The following is an 8,465-nucleotide window of genomic DNA, read 5'->3' on the forward strand; positions in this document are numbered from 1 at the left end:
AATTGAACTCTTAGTTTAAATTAAAAAAAAAAAAAAAAAGTATTGTCACTTAGACCAACATTTTAGACAGAGATTGCAGCTGAACTTGGTATGGAACAAACAACCTATATTTTCTATGTTTTAAGCACCAAACCTTTACTGATGGCAGAAAGCTAAGTTCTAGGCAGTATTATCAGTCCGTCACTTTTACTAATGCAGAAAAAACCCGAAAGCAACACAAGAAAATGCTCCATCTTTTAACACTATCCTTTGGGATTAGTGATCTCAGTAGACAGAGTGCATATGCAAAATGAACAACATTAACTCTGAATTTCTTACTTTATTGCAGAGCGATCCAAAACAACACAGGGTTTTTTTTTTATTTATCACAGTTCAATTTGATTAATGACTAGGCAATATTCTAGAGTAGATTAATAATAGAGATGAAAGGGCATTTTTAAAAATTTGTCCTCCTCGTATAAAGAGGATTTCAGTGCATTTAGATAATTAACAGGAAAACTGTGGCCCTGTTTTTGTTTTGATCTTTGCATACATATTCTCCAATTAATTTGGTAAAGCTTAGGATATAGTCTACATGTAGGGAACTGCAATGAATTCCTCCTAGTTTTATAGTCATACAACAGGACAACATGTTACAGTTCCTCCATGAAAGTACATGCAACCATGAGCTAGTGGTAAGTTTCTTTTCAAATGACAATCATTAAATATGTAAGATATAAAGTACTGAAAACATATTCAGTAGATTGAAAGACTACAAAAAAATATTCTGATCACCTAGCCAAAGAAAGACAATTCATCTACCAGTGTTACTGGTAATTTTTCCCTACTGTACATGAAAAATTCAGTTGAAGAAGCACAAATTCAGGAAAGATGCCATAGAACGACGTCTGGTCAAAATTAAGAACTGAAAATATTTATATGCAATTACAGCTTAAAAGCAAAAATCAGTGAAATAGAAAACTTTCCAATAGAAGAAGGACTTATGTTATAATCACAATGGAAGTAGAGTAGCATAAAAACGCTACGGAATAAATAATTTAATACATGAATAAATAAGAACAAATGAATAAACAGAAAATAACAGTAGCTTATTGTAACTTATTCTAGAAAGTCAGACTAAGCAAGGAATTTTGCAATTTATGTAAAAGGTTCAACAAATTACAGTGTGAAAAAAACATCTTAAGTGAATAGTACATCAGCATGGCTATTACTAAAGTTTTATTACCCAGGCTACAAGAAGGCATGTACCAAAGCATACAAGTAATAACTGGGATATTGTATGCAGTACTGAAAAGGAAAAAACACAAGATAATAGGGTAGATCTTATACTACCCAACTGGAAACAAATAAAATCTGTAAATACCAAACCTTAAGAAATATCATTTCTCAGAACACTAGGTGCAGTTATTTCTTCAAATAGCACATACTGAGAAGACACTATTCTGAGAACTGACTGTTACTTTGGAAAACATAAGATGGCTTTAAATCAACTAGCTCAGCCTGATAAGCTACGGCTCCATATTAAAACATAGTTTAGACATGCCTTTAGATTTCAATCATAGTAAGCAGAAAGAAGCCAAGGATTAACAATATCTGAAATTATATGCACAGTGATTACAGAAAATTGAGGTTAAATGCATCTAGCAAGAGATAAAATATAAGATCAAATGCAATGACACAAAATTTTAGAAAGGCATTCAATAAAATGGTATTAGTCAAGATAAAAAAAAAAACAAACAAACACAAAACAAACAAAAAAAAGGAAAACAGTGGTATTAAAATTAAAGGTAGTGGGATCATTAGATGTGGCATTCACGTTGCTTCCAAACCCAAGAATATTTACACTGATAACTATGCATATGGAGGAGAGAGAAATGAGAGGGAAAAAAAAAAAAAAATAAATAAAAAAAAATGAGCTGCAAATCAGCAAATCAGTGAAATAGTGAAATGAAAGGATTTCAGACACTACTTGAGCTAAGTGGGAACTGTGAAAATCTGCAAAGGCAGCTGTCATGAAATGAGGGAAAGAATCATAAGCTGTGACAGCCAAGAAGTAAGAAGGAAAACTGGGAAGAAAAGGTATCTGCTGGAAATCAAGCAGTTAAAAATACAAAAACAAATTAAAATAAACCTCTTAACTATATCAAAAGCAAGAAGCTTGTAAGAGTCACTAGGTCTGCTGGGAAATTCAGAGAATAAAGACAGCAATTAAGGAAGAGAAGGATGTTGCTAGGAAAATAGAAGATTTATTCGCAGCAACCTTCACAATAGAGGATGTTAGGGAGATACCTACTCTTTAGTAATAAAAATGAGGAACTATCAGTTGAAGAGGTGCTGGAATGAATCAATCATTTAAAAAGCAGGAAGCCACCAAGACTGAAAATTCTGAACAAGAAGTAGTTGAGCTATGAAAACTCTAATTGAAAAACAACTCCAGTACTGGAAGGTTAGAGAGAAACAAATGTTTTGCATATATTATTAAAAGGCTTTAGGATGATTTGGGGAATCAAAGATTCATAAATCTTACATCTGTACCTGGCAAATTAAGAAAATAAAACACTTGGATGCTCATGAGATTATAGCTCTTTGTAAAGGAAGATGATGTCTCACCCATTTGTCAGAATGGTTTCAACACATCAGTAAAATACTGCAGTGGTCAAAGGAGAACCAACAGACATAATTTATTTAAACTTTCTGGAGGTCTTGACAATGTTTCTCTCAAGAGACTGATACAAAGGAGAGGCAAAGACGGCTAACTGTAGGCCTCTGTTCAGTGTGGCTGATGATTAGAAGACAGAAGGAAGAGATTAAAATGTATCAAGGACTGAGCATGATAAGGAAAAACAGTGTTAACATAAATCTGTGCTGATCTGAACTTCTGTGTGCAGTGCTGGTTTCTACATCTCAAAAAGGTATTAGAAAACTAGAAGGACCTGAAAAGAAAGGTGGCATGAGTGATGGAAGATCTTAAATAAGCTTTGTGGAAATAGGTTGGAATAACTGGAAACATTTTGAAGAGGAAGTTTAAAGAGAAATTTTAAAAGGCACGATAAAAATATGTGAAATAATTACTAGAAGCCAGAATTTCATTTCTGCCTGCCTTAACATGATGACACACAATTAAACTTCGAGGCAGCAAATTTAATGGAAGTGATATATAAGGTTTCACATAGTTTATATTTTTACTGTGAGCCTTGTTCTTTGAAAATACTGAGACAGGAAAATGTAAGACTGAAAATTACTGGACCACTTATGCAAATAAACAAGAATGGATTAAGTTAAACTAGTGAAGAGTATTGCAAGTGAAACTGAAACTTATTTGGAGACTTATACAGATCTCTAATTGCTGGAGATGAGCATGACACTTCATGAAGCCAAATCCTCAAAAAAATCCCTGTGCTGAGTCAAAGGTCACTGTCTGAGGCAAGAGTGCTGCACAGGCCTCAGATCTGCTTCAGACTACCATGACTCACACTTCCATAGTCAATATTGCATTAATTTCATTGTTTCTAGCCTAATGTGGCTGAATGACAATACTAAAATATTTGAACTGATTAACAGAATTTCAAAGTTCTGATAAGTCTTTACTGAGGAAGATATATAAATAAAGAAAACAAACAAGCAAGGAAATAGTTGACCTTTTCAACTTGAAAATCATCAACCAAATGAAAGTTTGTTTGAAATTTGAAACAGGACATCGTTTTCTTATGAAAAATCAACTTTTCAATGGAAAACCAGTGCTTTCTCTAATTTTTTTGTTTGTTTGTTTTTAAATAGAAACATTTAACCACCCCTACCTATCAGTTATGCTATATATTCTTGAGCACCATCTACTGGTACTGCATCGTTAATTATTTATGAAAATACAAAGCATTTTAATACAATTCCAATGTAATCACAACTCTCTTGCTTTTTAAAAAAAGATCTTTCAATTGATAATACAATATAATCTAATATTTATTAAATGTGTATTCCCTCTAGAAGGCACAGAGAAAATTAACAGAGGTTCAATTCATTTAAAATCTGAAGTAAGTAGGGAAATGCAGTATTTCTTAATTTGTAACGCACTGGACTAGGAAGTAAACATCACTCTATAAAACAATTTCCAATTTACACTTGCTCCCAGCCTGTCTGAGGGGAGGGAAGAGGAAAAAAAAAGTCTTTTTCTTTTCTTCTTGGTTAGTTATTTATCGAATTTTGTAATAGCTATGATGGCCAGCATCTTCCATATTACTTCTTTGCTTCAGACTAAATTAAATAACATTTCACTTGGGATGGTCATACCAGAATTGGTTTAATTTTTTTTCCTGACTTATAGCAGAGGTGTAGCCTTCTTGTAGAAATCTGGTGTTATTCAGCAGAAACTGTGATGCAGACAAAAAAAATCTGTGATTGCCAAAAGGGATTTTGAATGGTCTTCCATGTTGGAGCAAATCAAGATGTAGGGAACAGATTGGTGCCACTATTATGTGAGTTAAGAGGCTTCATAGAAATGACACTCTATGCTTACCTGACTCTATAAGCCATGTTTGTTACCATTTTTGTGCATACTAAGGTGACATCTAAGTCAGTAACTGACTGCATAAAGATGTAACCAATTAATCGTATGATATGATAGGGGAGAATGATCATAGAGGATTAAGCTAGAAAATTAAAGACATTTAAATAAATTCTTTGTTGAAAAACCATCAGTTTTCAGTATTGGAGATGATCTTTTATTAGCCCAAAGAGAAGAAATGCAGGCTGAAACAGTGACCTTGACTTGGAAAGAGTCCTGCTAAAGATGACAGCAGTTGAGTGACAGAACAGTACATCCTCCAAAGCCAACTGCATTAAATTATGGCCTCGCTTTTACAGTTTGCACCAAAAATCTCAATGAGTTCCAGTTATAATTGTGCTATGCTCACTAAAACCTGAACATGAACTTAAATCACCTAGCTACAAGGACTGAGATAGCAAAGATCTTAAACTGCTACTGTAGGTGTCAAGAAAAAAAGAAGAAAAATAAAAGCAACTAAGCAAATCCTTTAATTTATTCCATCCAGCATATTAAATTTAGTAAGCATCATTTTTTTCACCCATACAGAAATTACTTAAAAATATTACTCTCAGACCTTGTTCTTAGTTTGGATCAAACCCAACCTTTCTGAAACAATTGCATCCACTCTAGAAAGCAGCACTATAAATTTAGTGTTCACACTGTGTTGTGCCTATTCCCACAACACTGTGACTGAGTGACATAACACTTCTTTTTGGTGCCTTCTTACTTTCTTTGTAGTGCAGACGGCACCACATGTGCCATGCTGTTCAGACTGTGCTCCTGTGAAACAGTATGGGATTGCATCAATACTTTACTCACGGGTTGCAACAGAGGTTCAGAAGCTGGAACTGCTCAGTGTTTCTGGACAGTTGATGTAAGTTCACTTCTGCTCTACACATATGAACACATGAACGTATGTACCTATAAGCTAGAAGCATTCCAAATACAAATGATCTGCACGACCAGTTTAAAGAAATGTATTGCTACATTTCTATTTATTTATGTTTCATGAACTTGAACAAATCCTGTATTTTGCTTCTAGTTTATCAAAATACAGACTTTTGTTTCAAATGCACCTGTGTGACACACGGCATACAAACTTTCTGAATTTGGCCTTACTGCAAGGATGCAAGCACACACAAGTGGATGACAGATATTTGAGTAGTTACCAATGGTATCACTTATTTTAGAATGCACAACTGATTGTAGCAAGTCTTAAGAAATCTGCAGGCTGTTCTGCACCTACCATACTTCCATTCAACTTGCAGAGTTAACATAGAAGTATGTGCAGCTTGTGCTTCTTCTTCACAAATGTGCAGCCTTTCTCCCAGTTTGCAGACAAGAGACCAAAGAGTCTACACTTCCAGATTCCTTTCCAGCACTGCCATGTCTTCAAAGAAACAAAAAGTAGAAGATTAGGGCTTGGGATATCCAGGCAGTTGCTTGCTGTACAGTGTGTATTAATTTTCATTTTTACTGGCTGGGACAGCTGAGGCTGTTCAGCCAGGAGAAGAGAAAGCTCCAGGGAGACCTGATAGTGGCCTTTCACAAGGGGGACTATAAGAAAGAAATGTTTTCAAACTAAGAGAGAGGAGATTTAGATTGGATATAAGGATGGAGGCTTTTACTATAAAAGTAGTGAAATACTAGAACAGGTTGTCCAGAGATGTGGTGGAGACATTCAAGGTCAGACTGTGCAGATAAGCAGGTAACCTGATGTAGCTGTGGGTGTCCTTGTTCAGTGCTAGGGAATTGGAGTAGATGGCCTTTAAGGGTCCATTTCAACTCAAACGATTCTATGATTCTATAAACTGCAATTTGCCAATGCCATAGGAAACAGTTCTAAGAGTTCATTCAGGGTGGCTTCCCCTATGACTTAACCTCATGTTATTCGTTTACAATGAAAGGAATGAAAAAGGCTGCAGTGTATGTACACTTTGATTTGTTCTGCTCACATCAACCTGTCAGTGAGTGGAATTACTCAAAGTATTTCAAGCAACATGGTAATCATCCACAAATATCACAGTGTCACCGAACGTGAGACAGTCTGATTATCCCTAAGCCATAAACAGTTCAATTTTCATTGTGCTATATTTGCTGGGTATAGATCATGCACATTTCTCATAGTTCCCTTGGTTTGGACACATATTTTTTGGTTTTATTTTGACAACAGAGGCATGGGCTATTTATGTTTGTAAAAGCCAGCAAGGACATAGTTTACAGCTTGTACCTATGGAAAGTACAGTAAAAAGCCATAACCGTGCTTACATTTACTTTGGTCAGAACTGCTTTGTGACCAGCAGTACTTCTGATGAGAATTTGTGCAGTGTGTAATTGTGGTCATAAAAGCCCCGTATTACTGGAATTCAGACCTTTCCGAGGCTAGGGTGGCAGTGGACAATTCCTTGTTCTAAGGAACCACTGCCTTGGGCCATGTCCGGAAGTTTAAACTTCGGTTTCTCAGAACCAGGCAGCCACATAACGTGTGGACTTCAGGAGCACCATTCCCTGAAGGGGGGGAGATGGTTTGTTCCCCCGCCGAGAGAGCGGCGGGATCTCTCAGCAGCTGGCTGCGAGCCGCGGGCTGACAGCTCTATGTATTAAAATGTCATCTCCTCATTTTCACACCGGATATCTGCTATCGCGATCTCGCACGCCGGTAGAGAGCCCAACTCCAACTGCGAGAGACACAGACAAAAGGCGAGGGAGGAGGGAGGCACGTTCAACCCAGCGATACCGAATTCACGGGGGCTGGGGGGGGAACCTCATCCACGGTGGCACGGCACCTTCCGCGAGCATCCCCGTGTGCCGGCCCCACCCGCTGCGAACGGGGCCGCTGCCTCCTTGCAAACTCCGCCCGCAGCGCGGCGGCCGCGACCGACAGCGAGAATCCCCGGGCGGGCTCCGGGCTCCCACACGCCGCGCAGTGCCCAGGCGGCGGCGGCGGCGGCGAAACGAACGCCAGGCAGCCGCGATCCAGGCACAGCCTTATCCCCGGGGAGGAACGAAATACGGTGTCAATCGCAATCTCGCTGAGAAAATTGCTATTGTTCCAGTCAAAGGCAGGCGGCAGTTTGAAAGGGTTTATCCTCGGAGCGCTGTATCAGTTAATCTGCAGCGCGGAACCAAACCGACAGCTCTCGAGGCTGCGACAGGGGGGGCTACGCTTCAAAAGAAGGAACAAGAGGAAGGAGATCAAGTGCGGGTTTCCCGCCCCCCGCCCTCCCCTCCCCGCCGCCCTCGCTCCCCGCCTCTGAGTTTCCCTTACGCCGGGGCGCAGCGCTGGGAACCGAAGCCAGGAGAACCTCCCAGGCGCGGCGAGCCGGGACGTGCTGGGTGCCGGGCACACGCACACTCACACGCGCGCACACACACGCGCGGAGCGAGGCGCGCCGCCACCAGCGGGCGGGGAAGGGGCGCGCGCGGGGGCGCGCACACACGCTGGCCCCCACGGAGCTGGCACACTCACACGCGCGCACACGCGGCGGTGGAGCCGCGCTCGCTCCCGCCGTACTCCCTGCGCGGCCGGCGCTCGCTCCGCTCCCCGCCATCGGCAGCCAAGGACCCCCCCGCCGCCGGCCGGCCGCTGGTGCCCGCGGGGGGAGGAGGAGGGAGGCAAGAGGAATAAGCCCATTAGTAATAACAGCAACAGAAAAACCCACCACATCTGCACTCGCGCCTCAGTCCTTCTCTCAGACCGTCGCCTGCCTGGCATCGCCTCTCATCGGGCTGCTGTGCTGAGACTTTGTTTCAAGTAAAAAAAGAGAAAACAAAAAAAAACAAAAAAAAACCTCCGCTTGCTCAGCCACTTCCATTTTTCCCCCCTTGCAGTCTTGCTGGTTTGAGGTTGTGGTATTTTTGGTTTTTTGTCGGCTTTTTCATTTTCTTCTTTTTTTTTTTTTTTTTTTTTTTTTTTTTTTTTTTT

At 39.8% G+C, this 8,465-nt stretch overlaps 1 long non-coding RNA gene across 1 annotated transcript in view; it reads right to left on the bottom strand.

The window, feature by feature from the left end:
* LOC122174877 overlaps positions 1–8,338 on the bottom strand; it is a 29,309-nt gene extending 20,971 nt beyond the window's left edge. Inside the window, exon 1 of the long non-coding RNA XR_006177248.1 lies at positions 8,203–8,338. This is a non-coding gene — a long non-coding RNA (uncharacterized LOC122174877). The remainder of the gene's footprint in view (positions 1–8,202) is intronic.
* Positions 8,339–8,465: the final 127 nt, after the last annotated feature.

This window comes from Lagopus leucura, unplaced genomic scaffold (assembly GCF_019238085.1).
Source record: "Lagopus leucura isolate 7727_CA_CO unplaced genomic scaffold, USGS_WTPT01 Super-Scaffold_73, whole genome shotgun sequence".
Taxonomy (NCBI): Eukaryota; Metazoa; Chordata; class Aves; order Galliformes; family Phasianidae; genus Lagopus; species Lagopus leucura.